General features: G+C 42.5%; 1 protein-coding gene across 8 annotated transcripts in view; it reads right to left on the minus strand.

Moving 5' to 3' along the window:
• JARID2 (jumonji and AT-rich interaction domain containing 2) overlaps nt 1–13,656 on the minus strand; it is a 250,806-nt gene that overhangs the window by 57,884 nt on the left and 179,266 nt on the right. The window lies entirely within an intron of this gene.

Here is a 13,656-nt window from a genome sequence, read left to right on the forward strand (position 1 = left end):
TATAAGAAAGAGGGCTCATAAACATAGGCCTTGCTGTAACGCCTTCTGGAAGAAGTGCGAAAATGCAGACACTAAGTTATGCACCCAACTCTTTATGACTGAGCAAAACAAGATGTTCATCTCTGCCATTTTTATTTTCTCCAATATCCCCCAGTAAATGAAAACTCCATCTGCGTCCTTTTAACAGATTTCAAGCAGACTCTCCCAAACATGATGAATCAAAAAATTTAAGATCTCACAGGAAATAGTTCTTGAGTTGGAAAAACCACCAAGAATTGAACTGAGCAAGAAAAACTATATTAGGTTATCCATTTAATGCACTAAGACTTAAAAAATATATATGAATTTAAGGAAATGAACTTTAAAATCAAAGACAAAGAAGCTAGTGATGAAAGAAAAACAACATTTCCTTACTTAATAAAGTGACTGTGTGGTATCTATAAGGGTGAATTTCAGATACGGATTCCCCAAAAATCATAATCTGGAAGTGACTTTGATATTATCAAGTTAACACCATGTAAAATTGTTAAAGTGAATTCCTGCACAAAACTAGAAGTAATGGATTAAAAAAACAAAACCAGAAAAAGAAATCCTCACAGAAAAACCTACATCCCTCAGTCCCTTTACTCCTTGACTTTCCAACTCCCAGTGCTTGCATTTCTGATTTTAAGACAGAGCAACACCACCAGGATGTAAGCGCAATATTATAAAGTAGCACGATATAGTTCTTCCTTAATCAAACAATGTCAATTCAGAAGGAGATCCATTAACTCAGTGGTGTGTTCTTTGGGACCAAAGGCTGATAAAATCCAAAGAAAATCCCCAGTTAATTTCCAATGACAACTTCAATCTTCTTTCCCATTAAGTCTTTAATGGGGAGAGTAGCAGAAAAATAGTATGAAATTCATTTCTTCTCTTGCCTGCTTTCCTGTGAATAAGCTGACGTTCCCAATAACATCAACAAGCTACAAGTAACCAATGTGCTCTCCTTCCCAAATGGAGATCTCAAAACATCACCCACAATGAGTAAAGCCCTTCCTGTCCAGCAAACAAGGAGATGGAAATGTATGAGCAGCAGCAGGGAGCAGAGGCGGCAAACCAAATACCTTCCCGCAGAAGAGCACAGACCAGACACCTCCACACCCTCCTCTGGCTGTGGCTGTCACCTACCAACATTCAAAACCCCCAAAAAGTTATGAGGAAATGAAACTCCAAAGGGATGGCTGTGGCAAAAAGCCCTTCAGTGGAGAAAAGAATTGGACACTGGGTAAAACTGTAATATTTCCAGAATATCTCGCGTGGCTTTAGAGCATTTGCATATCCTCAGGGGTGGAGAGAAGTTCATCTCCATATCAATGGGTAATTACCTGGGCAACCCAGGTCGTATCTGTACCTGAGAGATTAAGGGGAGGGGTTTTGCTTGCTTTTTCCAGAGCAGAGGAGAGAGATGGCCCTGGACTGCAGTTTGTAAGCAATAAACGGGTTTTAAACTTTATTTTTCTCTCTGACTGATTTCAGTTTTTGGTAGTATTTTGCCCCAGGATTTCCTCTCCCCAGACTTACAGACACAGTCTGTCAAAAGCCATTTCCTTTGTGTCATTTTCTCCTCCCCTTTGATCATTTCCAATTAGAAGCAGGTTTTCAACAGAAGGAAGAATCTTAAACCTGACAAAAGCTTTAGGGAAAATCATTTAAGGAAACAGAAATAGAGACTAAGTTGAAAAAGAGAAGGAAATATCTAGCTGTATTTCCACTGACACAGTACATTTACATTTGTACGTGGCTTTACAATTAATACAAGACTGACTAGGAAGAGGAGGGAGGGAGGGAGGAATTTACCACAGGGTCCAACTTATTCTAGTATATAAGATGCCAGGAGGTAACATGTGACATACAGTCAGCCAGACACAGCAGGGAACTTCAACACTTTGGACTTGACTGTTAAATTTCCCTCTAAAGGGAATGGGTAAATCACCTCTTCAAGTTCCTTCCAGATGAACCTATCCATGTCTAATTTCTTCTAAAGAAGAGGCTTCCAATATTTCTATCGTGAACACACTGGCTAGCAGCTGAAACCAGAAAATTGGATTAGCATTACTAAAAGCAGGTTTGTGCACAGATCCCGTAGTAACCAGCCAACTCTGCCATCGCTGGAGGGAAGCAGGGTTAAAGGCTGTACAGTGACCCTTGAAAGATGTTGGGGTGAGGGATGCTAAACTCTGAGTAGCCAAAAATCCACACAGAACTTTTTACCAATCAAAAACTTAACTGCTAATAGCCAACTGTTGAAGAGAGCCTTACTGGTAATATAAAGTCTATTACCACATTATTTTACATGTTGTTTGTATTATATACTGTATTCTTACAATAAAGCAAGCTAAAGAGAAAAGGTTTTATCACCTGGCTGTAAATCTCCAAAAATTTTCCAATGTATTTATTGAAAAAAGTCCATGTATAAGTGGACCTGCACAGTTCAAACTTGTGCTGTTTCAGGGTCCACTGTATTTCAGGAAGTAATTATTACCCCTCTGGCCTTCCTCTTTCTCCCCTCAGCAGAAAATGCAATAAACTGCAGCCACGTCCATTTGGAAGTAATATTTTCTGAAATAATGTTAAAAGAAGTAAGAATGATAAAAATAGTCTTATGTTTCAAAGAGAATCCACATGGTAAAATCCACATGGAACCCATGAGAAATAAACTAAGAATTCACTTTCACTTACAGAATCATTGAGGATTTTTAAAAACTCAAACCTTGGATAAGCAGCATGAAGAAGCTATCACATTCCTTAACACTCACAATTTTGAGAGAATGAGGTGAACATTAAGTTTATGTTCCAAAGAACTAAAATGGAGGAAATGTCCAGCAGCTCAGTTTAGTATACCAGTTTCATCAATATCCTGAAGAAAGCAGATAGGGTAACTTCTTCAACAAAGGAGAAAAAAACAACCTTTTGGATGCATCTATTTCAACAGTTTCTTATCAAATATAAACAAACTGACATCACCTCCTAGGTATTCCAAGACAAGTCAGAGGTTAATAACACAAGAGAAAAATGTAAGATAGGAAAACAGAAGACAGTGATGATGGGGTGCTGTTGGGGGTTCAGGCTCACACCGAATCTTAAAACATGAAGTCCTTCAGATGGACCAGGCTCTGCAGTCCGATGGGAAAGGACTCAGTGTCTTCTAAGGATAGGGACATGGGAGAGAAAGGCAGATTGCCTTCCCCCTAGAAGGTGACCTAGGTTCTCATCAGATGATTGGCGTGTTGGTCTGGACCACAAAGGTAAAGCATCAATAAGGAAGAAAAGGTAATGAGGCATTCTCAAACCAGGTGGGGGATGAAGAGGCAAGGGTGATGAAGGCTAGGAAGCCTGAGAGAAGGGACCAACACTTACTAATAATGAAGCTCAGGTAGAGAGGCCTGCTAACTACTACTAACAGGGGCAAGAAGACACCCTCGGTGCAACTGTAAGGCCTGCACCAATCCCCCTCGCCAGAAGGCCCACTAATATTACAAACCCATCTTCCCCTGGGCAAGGCCCTATTGCCCTTTGAGGCATCATTTAAGATGCCAATGCCAATCCATAACCCATCCACCAGGAGTGGCTTCTTGAACTATTAGCTTGTACCCGAGAAGAAACAGACCTCCAGAATTCTACTGGGTACCCTCACACCTGTGCCTCTCATTAGGCTTACAGTCCATCTGATGCAAGCAGAAAAGACAAAATCCAACAGAGTCTGGCGCTCTGTCCCCATGTGGCTATTGTAAATTCTCTAAGATCCTACTGCCACGTCCATCTGCACAGTAACGGAGGCCAAGCCTGTCTTCCAGACCAGGACAAATCACAGCAGTTGCAGAAAAGCAGCAAAAGTAGCTTGTCGTTCTCACTGAGACACAACCAGTAAGATGATCTCTTACTCCCTGCCAAAGTGATCATCATCAAGATGCTCAGGAAACACTGAGTGTTGTGGGCCAGCACAGCCAGGGTTGTGTGGTAAACATCGTTGTATGCTAATACTTAGAAAATAACTATCTACAGCCTCAGATATGTAAAACAAAAAGCACCTGAGAAACCAAAACTAGTTTAGCAATACATATAGAGCATATTTATTTCCTCTTAGCCTAGACAAGCTCGACTATCTAATATATGAATCAGTTTGGAGGAGGAATTTCCTAGACACACACGCACACCAGCAACAACCAAAAAAAAAAAAGGAAAGGGTAATTTATACCCATTATCAGTACAAAACGGTCAAAGGCTGACTTAAACTGGATGATTAATCACTGGCGAAAATCATCCCACACACCCCTTACTATAAAAGGGGAGAATGGGTAAAGTCACGTACTCATACTGATACTCATGCAACAGTCAGCTAAACTAGGATTTAGCATTTGAAAGTAGAGGAGTGTGCATGTTTTTAAATTTTTCATTAAAAATAGTTTGCAACTTTTAGATCCTGGCACACAAGAGGCAAACTTCATCTACTTCTTTTCCTCCAAATGTCAGAAGTGGAAAAGTTTTCAAAATCTCAGTGTGGGTCCAGCATTCAGGAAAACAGGAATGCAGCTACCAGGGTGAAAATAACAGGAAAAGAGAGCTGGGAAACAGGTGATTCACAACAGGAAAAAGCTGCTCTTCTCACAGCAGAAATCACCTACTATGTGCTGCAAAACACCAGGAAAGAGGTGAGGATCCGGGGTTCTCAGAAAGGGCTTAGTAGCCGTCATTTCACATCATGCCCTGGTGTTCTCAGGATGGACGCTCCATGCGGAACTGTAAGTCCATTCATGACATTTAATTAACAGCTAAGAGGGGCTGATTTATGATGTCTTATGTCTCCTTTATGAACCTCATAGCGTTGGAGATGTAATCAATGGAAGGCTTTAAGAGGGTTAGGGATTGCATGGGGTATTTTTTGGGGAGAGGAAGCAGGGATTTGATACCTAATAAATTATAGAAGTGTATTTAGTATATATAGTTTCATATTAAAATTACAGGCAGATTTTCTCTTCTGATTATTCAAATGCATTAGCAAATGTGAAAAAAAAAATCTGAACTTGGATCAAATACGTGGAACCGTCAGTACAGAATGCATCTGTGCTTTGCCAAAGCCGTATTTCAGAATTAGCTGGCAATATCTCCACAATATTTACTGAAGTGAAAACCAAATGTTTTCATCTGGACAAAAATCAAACTGTGGTATGTTACAACCACAACAGAAATCATTTTAATCCAAAAGCTTGCTTTCTCTAATTTGGGCTGTGGTTTCTATAAAATTGGATTCTTCGCCTTGAATTATGTACACATACAAGCCCTCCTTCTCAGTATCTTCCCTCCTCCAACCAGTGCTTTATCTCTGCAAGATAAATATAGTTCAGCACTATTTTGGAAAGACCCTAAGGGATTCCCTGCATACTGTCATGTAGCTGAGGAGTCAAATTCTGCAGCTTGACCTAATGAACTCTGGGCTGGCCCACAGAGTTGGCATTTTGGGGACTGATCTTCAGGGTACACAAGCGGAATGACAATCAAGCAGCCCCAACATATCCTATTAAGTCATAAAACAAGACTTCAAAGTGAATGGTCAGGGACTGGGAGGGGGATAAGGAAATGACCTTACTGGCTGATTTCCTGAGTTAGCGGAGAAGAAAGCTCCATCCTTGGAAACTGTGGAGAGTCCCCTGAAGAAAGTAGCAGTGCCTGCCTTAGTTCATTAACCCACCTATGTGTGTGCCAGGCATTGTTGTAGACTCCAGTGACCCTAACAGACTAGCACGCACCCAGCACACTTATGCTCCCACACATGTAAACACACAGCGCCCTCAAAGACTGTAGGGCCACTGTGACACGCTAAATGGCAATCTCTCTCTTCTAGCTCGGCCTTTACAATTTATCCAGGAGGAAGATTTTTATAACAGGGTTTGCCAACCTTCCGTTTCCATATACCCGAAGATATCTGCTATATCCAGCTACTCCATATGCTATTTTTTAAGTGATTCACATTCATGTCTTAGATGATTTATCTCTACTATACCAGTAGAAAATTAACATTACTTATCCTAAAGGAAAAATGATTAAAATTACAATAAAATTTTAAGACCTCCAGCTAAAGTCATTTCTGGCTTAGGAAGAAACCCTCAGGCCAAAGGCCATGGGAAGCCCAGTCCTCAAGGGGTAAGGAGCTGCCTCTGTGAGGGGGTACCCAGGCTGGGAGCGTTCTTCCTTTAACAGGTATGTGTGTGCATGTGCCAGGCACAGTTCAGAAAGACTATACATGGAATCCAAAAATCTAGGGGGAAGAGTCCCCTCGGCAGTCATGTGCTTACTTGTCATGAGCCTCAGTTTACTCATCTGTACAATGAGTATGTCTTTGGCCATGACAGTCATGATGACCCACAGGCTGGGAGGTAACATGCAAAAGCACTGACAGCAGCTCACACTAAGATGCTTATTTTTATGCTAATACACAGGTTCAGTGACGGAAACAACTCAGACCTATAAAATTAGACTATCACTTTACACAAGCAAGAGCAAAGAGCAAAGAGCAATTTACATTCTACCTGCCTTCCTCAATGGTGATAAGAAGTTAGGGGGGGTATGGAAATGGAAAACATATTTGAGAATTTCTGGAACTTGGGAATATGAGAGTAATGCCATGAGAGAAATGAAACCTTCAGCCATGTGAAAGTCTTTAATGAAAAATAAGAGTGGAGGTAATGACCTCCTGGCAGGATGGCCAGCCTCCTCCTCTGCTATTTAATCACACCTGGAGCAATGGGCCTAGGCACAAATGCTCCCCAAGGTACCTATCTATCTGATTCACCCCTCACTCCCTGCTGCGGAACATGGTCTATCTGCAAGAGCCCTAACATATGGCCTCAGCAATGGAACCACTGACCTCCCAACAATGCCAACTCCCAATAGGTCACGCTGACCTGGCTGACAGCAAATGGAGAAAGTATATTTTAATAAATAACCGGAATACTGCCCTTACAATTTCGTCCACGTTGTTCACACACGTGGCTTCAAACATACACGAATACACATCCAATCAGACACCATGGGGTCTGTGGCTCTTCATCTCCAATGAAAGCATTGATCACACCACAGGGCAGCTCCCATGGGCTCAACCTACCCCCCAACTTCTACCCCTCACATTCAGAAGTGGAAATTTGTTACAAACTAACTTCAGCAAGGTCACAGAGCCATTATTTGAACCCCAAAATCTGCTCTCCATCATGCACAGCATCCACGAATGCTGACAGAAACTCTGAGCACTGAGGGGAGGGTCACCTCAGTACTTTGGGACAAGAATACCAATGACTTTAGTGCCGAAAGAATAACAATGCCTCAGCAGCTAGCAAGGTGCTCAGTGAGCAAGACAGGACTATCCCTACTCATGTTTTTCCCCATCAAACCTTCTCTAAATGGATTCCAGAAAAGACAGGCATCACTAAGGGTATCTCTGGAAACGAAGGGGGAAATGAAGGGGAAAATGAGAGATGACTGCCGAAGCACCACTGGATCTGTGCCAGCAGCTGCTGGCAGGGAACGGGGAGCCTACTTTCTCTGCAGGGAGGGCCAAGCCTGGTCAGAGGCCAGCTGGCCTGGAGCAGGGCCAATCCTCTGAGCAAAATCTCTTGGAGTCTTAACAACTGATCAAGGTCACTGAGCAATTAAAAGGGATGCACCCTTCCCCTCCTCAGTGCTTAAGAATTCCACAGTTTCATATTTCTTCATAACCAGCCTGAGAAACTATCCTGGCAAATAAATGGCTTGCTCAGCAGAACTCACACAAGTTAACACAGACTCTACTGGAAAACCAAGCATAAGAGGCCCAGAAGGCTGGTTCTATTTGGAGAGGAGAGGGTGTCAAGGCAGTGAGAACACCATTCTGGATCACACGTACGGCACTCAGATATTAAGATCCAACACTTTTCCGAAGGATCCATCAAAAAAGCTGTGTACCACACTGATAGTGTGCTTTCCTCCCCAAGGAGTTCACATAATCTAAAACAGTCCCATTTTGCTCAAGTAAGTTCATTATTCATGCCATAGTGTTCTGGCAATTGGAGGATTACTTAATTGCTTTCTGGCAGGTTAAATCCCCTTTCATTCTGTGACCTCTAAACCACCCAGGCTTTTGCCCTAGTTAGAATTATCGTCCTCAATACCCAAAACCAGTGAGATACTGAAATACGTGCTCCTGTCAATAAGGCCAGCAGCTGCCTTAGGAGAGAACTCTGCAGACGGCCGTCTCCCCTCACACCTGTGGTATGTCCAGGTGGTCTTTCCGGTCATTCCTCCTAGACCTCAGATGAAGCCTTCCTTCCCTCTACTCTCCGTCTGCCTGAACTGGGGTGGGGGGCAAGAGGGAACAGGGTAAATGTACTGGGATGACTACCACAGACACCATTTGGACCCATTGCATACCCATTAGCTTTAGTTTAACTCCACTTTGGTGCATGTGCTACACAACTACCCACCCATTTCACAAATGAGCAGACTGAGGCTGAGACTCCCATCACCTGCTTAAGATCCAGCGGGTGTCAGCCTCCTGAGCCCCGAAGGCCTTCCTGCAGTCCCAGTCCGAGTTCTGCTGAGCTACTGCCATCATCCTACTAAAGGACTGGACACACTAAGTCACCTCTCAGCTAAGGAGCCTCCATGGTGCCCTAGTATCAGACCCAGGGTGCCACACAGAACCTGACACATCTAACTTGCTGTAACTTGGCCACCAAGCCACAGATGCCAACACCACGCCACGCCTTGGCAGGGGCTTCTGCAGAACTCCTGAGCCCATTCCCCTTCTCCAAAGCCAGCTCGAGTGTCCCTTCTTTTCCACAGCCAACGCAGCCTGGGCAGAGCGCCACTACCTTCCTGCCTGCCCAGGCGCACACCTCCTGCCTGGCATTTGCACGTGCGTATAGCTACACCTGTTTCACCAAGCACACTTGACACCACCTTCCCATTTCCAATCTCTGTTTTCTGAGTTGTCTAGCATATTAAAAGGGTTCAATAAAGACTTGCTGAATTAATCAGCAACCGAATGACAGCTGATCACTGAAGAGTCTCCAAGTCTTGAGCAACAAAAGGTAGGCAAACTCCAAACAGGAAGCACTGCCTCACAATGGCTGACAAGGAGGTTCTTTACTAGGGACTCCCCTCCCCCACCGTGCTCCTACCGGCAAAAGCTCTCCGCATCTGGCCAACCGGTGGCACTGAACTTCAGTGACACCCACGGTCAGAAGAACAAACCGTGTGTAGGTATGTGTATGATTAAGGATCCCCTTTGGGAATCCCCCTTGTTTGCAGTGCTCTGTAAAGAAAAATGTAAATAAAGAGAATCATTTAACCTGCCACTGCTCTGCTGTGTTAAGCTTTTTAATCTGTTAATAATCAGTCAGAACAAAGAGAAGACAACTGAACTCATTAAGAATAACCAGAATGGTGACAGAAATGCAGCGCTGGTACGAACTGCTGCAGCACTTGGCCCAGACCAGCTCCCTCTCCTCTGCTCCTCATGTACCAGTCAAAGATACTAATTATGGCTCTGACAGGAGACATGCGACCCCCTTCAAAGCAGCTATTTAAAGATAAATACACTGCAGACAAACACTTTGAGGCCCAGCTCCACTCTTCTTTCCATTCTCTTTTCCTTTAGAAATTTTAGGTCATGATATTCAATAGGTAAGGAGACAGCCTTACCAAACTTAGCTGAAAGGTCTCTGAGGGCCCTGAAACTGATTGTTTAAATCCCTAAAGCTTTCTAACCGTTTGGCTAGTATGTTTCCAAATACACACTAGTCCCAGTATTATTAATGGTATAGAGTTTTGTCCTCCACCCAAGGTTTTTGCTGAAGATACCTTAATGGAGTTGCAGGACCAGGCACTACTTAGGCTCGCTGGGTATTGTTAATGGATAATGAGCAATACACTTAACTCCAACCACCACCTTCTCCTCAGTTTCACAATGTATTCTCCATATTCCAAATTAGCACCGAGACTATTAGAGGTAATCACTGGGGGCTGCAGAAAAGTATGATCTGTCATCCTTAGCAACAAACATCACTTCCAGGACTTTGATTTGACTCCTTCACTCTTTCTGCAACCAGACTTTCTTTACTACAGAATTAGCTTATTAAAGACTTCCATCTCACCCCAACAGGGCCCACTGTGCCCCTGCACTGAACATTCTGTTTGGAGCCCCAACAAGCTCTATGCAGTTTGGAATCCGAAGAAAGAAAGAAGAGACAGAATCAGAAGTCAAGCATAAGAATGTTAATTGTATTCCCAACTGTCAGCTTCTGAGAAGTCTTCAAAGGAGGCAAAGACTTCAGTGAGGATATGGCACTATAAGCAGCTGCTATCAGAAAGTCAGAAATACATATAAGTGTAAATAAGGAAACCAGAGAGAGAAATTAAGAGACATCCACAAAATGGGAGCAGGTATTTATGTGATACTGTTAAGTAGGAAAACCAGACTGCAAAGATACAAATACACACAGGACACACACTCAGAAGGCTCAGCAGCATTTTCACCAAGGAGGTGGTTAACAGAGGTTGTCTCTGGGAGATTTGGAGGGAGGGTATTTTGAGTTAATTCCTTTTAGCTACTTCTCCCTCTTTTCTGCTGATATTCCCTGGAGGAATGTGAAATATTTAAGACCAAAGAGAAAATGTAATGCCTTATTTTTCTTAATTGAAAATGGACATAAAATTATTAATACCACTATAAGAGGGATCAGCTATGTAACCCTTGCAACACTTTTAAATGTTTCAATTTGCTCAAGCAATGACATCAAAATATGCCACCTAATGCCACCAAATCCGTCCCATTTCCAGATCATGAAGGTACTGTTGGGGGGAGTTGAGTTCACTCTCCTCAGTTCTTGTCCCACCGCAACAAAGAAATGAAGGGCGAGACACAGTAGTGAAGCAGAGTAAAAGCTTTACTTAAAGTTACGCACTTAAAGGAGATTGCGGGCATCCTCAGAGACTATGTGCCCTGACAGGTTGGGGGTTCCCTGTTTTAAGGATCTTTCAAAAGGCCAAGGGGTATAAACTTGTAAAGTCGTCTCAAAATGCTTATCCCTCTCTGGTGAGAGACACCATGTCTCCTCTCCTCTCCTCTCCTCTATTATCAGTCCTCCAGGTAATTCTGCAAAATGAACTTAATACAAGGAATTTCCTGATCCAGTTCCTCCCCAGGATGCAGCTTCCCTCTGGGAACATATCAGTCAAGGCCCTGCCCCGCCAAGGTGGGCTGTTATTGTCTGTTTGCTAAAGAACATGTTAGGAATCTTACTTCCTAACTTCCTGGCTTTTAAAATGGAATCTTAGCTTTAAGATGGCATCTTTCCTGTTCTTACTATACTGTTTATATTTGGGCTTTTTTGGAAAAATAATTATGATACTTCTTGTCTCCTGCCCTGGTTACAAAATTACTTATCAGGGGCTAGAGGAGGAGGAAAAAGCAGCATATAGGTTAAGTTAAAGAATAAGCTGTGCCTTTAGCAGGCTAAAGTAAATTTTACAGAGGCATGATCTAATTGACACAATGAAGACATGGACTGTGCTCAGATACTTTTCTTTATCTGGGAAATTACTGGCCTTAATTCTTTCCCCACCCCACTCACATCTATTTTTCTGCCTAACGGTTCTACAGGAAATCACCTATAATTTTGGGCTTTCAGAGGCAGATCAGCTAAACATACCTAACCTCACAAACACAGGATTTTTTCTTTTTGATGACTCACACTTTTAATACTTCATATCTAAAAAGTAAAGGAGAGAGTTCAATAGCTATGTGTCAAATCCTTATTGTGTATCAGATAAAAATAAATAACAAGTTGATGGGGGAAGTCTAGCAAACATAATGTTGCTCACGTTAATTGTAGATTAATGATACAAAAATAAAATCATCATAATAATAATAACAAGCCTATTTTGTTGCCTAGCTCCTAAATATAGGAAGAAATTTCCAAGGCTCAGAGCATTTTTTCCCAAAATTGTTCAAACACCTCTCAGGGTCATTTCACTTACTGAAACTCTTCTTCCATCTGACAAATCAAAGAAGTAAATCATGGCTACAAGAGGACATGATTCTCATCTGTCTGGAGTCTTGACACATCAAAGCTGGGTACACCTGGTAACAATCAGTGGCAGCCCACTGAGGGTTGTCAAAGCCAGGTAAATAGAAGGATTCCTCATGGGGATGCATGGCAGCAGAGATGGAAAGTGGGTTACTCTGGAAAAAATTAATCAAAAGAGCAAATACATTATGGGCAACAGGAGCCAGGCTTCTCAGTATTTAACATGGAAAGGAAGAAAACCACAATGAACTCTTTGGCATCAAAATGCAGTTGGAGGTACTGGTGCCAATTCATGGATTTTAATATACACAGATGGAGATATACAACTAGACTATTAAATGAGCATATGTGTATATACACACATGCACGGCCTATGCAGGAACACACACACACTATATCCATTCACAGAATACCTAAGAAATTACACCACAGTATCTCTGAGTATACCTCAGGCCCAGATCGCGGCTTCTAAAGACGAGCTGTCACTTAAAAAAGCCAAGACTCCCCAGAGAAATGGCTGGCTCCAGGGCTGAGCAAGGGAACCCCCAGGAGGAGCTTGGGCAGTTCACTGTGCCAGAAAGAAGGCTGGGAGTGTGACAGGGACAAGATGGAAGGGACAGAGGAGTCACTTTGACCAGGCTCCACTGATGAGATCTGGGACAATCTAAATGTCAAAATGAATGATAGTAATTTATAACCTTTTGAATGAAACAGGAGAGGGGTCCATACAGATACAAAACATGAACAAATCAAGTTTGATAAGAAATGGAATATGGAGTTTCAAAGAACTTCTCAACAAAATACTTACATAAGCTACAAAGGATAACTTCACAGTGAAGCCTGACAGAACCACCTGAACTGGGCGATCCGTGAGGACACCACCAACAAAAGGGCGGACTGAGGAGAACCAACCAACAGGACACAGTGGGGAAATTCAAGAACCACTTCCGTGATATTCCCACCAAAAATGCAAAACCTGAATCTAATGGGGAAACCGCAGACAACGTTAACTGAGGGCCGTCCTACAGAATAGCTGGCCTGTAGTCTTCAGGTGTCAGGGCCACAGAAGGCAAACTGTTCCAGTTTAAGCTCATGAGCTGTTCCAGAATAAGCTGACTATACAGACACCCATCAAACATTAACACCCAATACTGGATTGATGCTTTGGCTCCAAACTCGGACATCACTAAGGCACATGAAGCACTACAAGATAGGGTCTGAGGAATAGATGGTAGTAACACATCATCATGAATGTTCTAATTTTGATAATAGGGAGGAGTCCTTATTTTATGAAAATATACACTAATGTGTTAAGGAGTGATAGGCTATCAGGTGGAAATTTTCTCTCAAATAGCTTAGGAAAAAATTCTTTGTACTGTAAGACAAACCTCGGAGATATTCCAGGCCCAGTTCCAGCCCACTCCATACAGTGAATTTTGCAATAAAGTGAGTCAAAGTAAGTTTTTGGTTTCCTCGTGCATATAAAAGTTATGTGTGCACTATACTATAGTCCATTAAGTGTGCAAATATGTCTTTTTAAAAAAGTATATACCTT

Source organism: Manis javanica, chromosome 16, assembly GCF_040802235.1.
Source record: "Manis javanica isolate MJ-LG chromosome 16, MJ_LKY, whole genome shotgun sequence".
In the NCBI taxonomy this organism is placed as follows: Eukaryota; Metazoa; Chordata; class Mammalia; order Pholidota; family Manidae; genus Manis; species Manis javanica.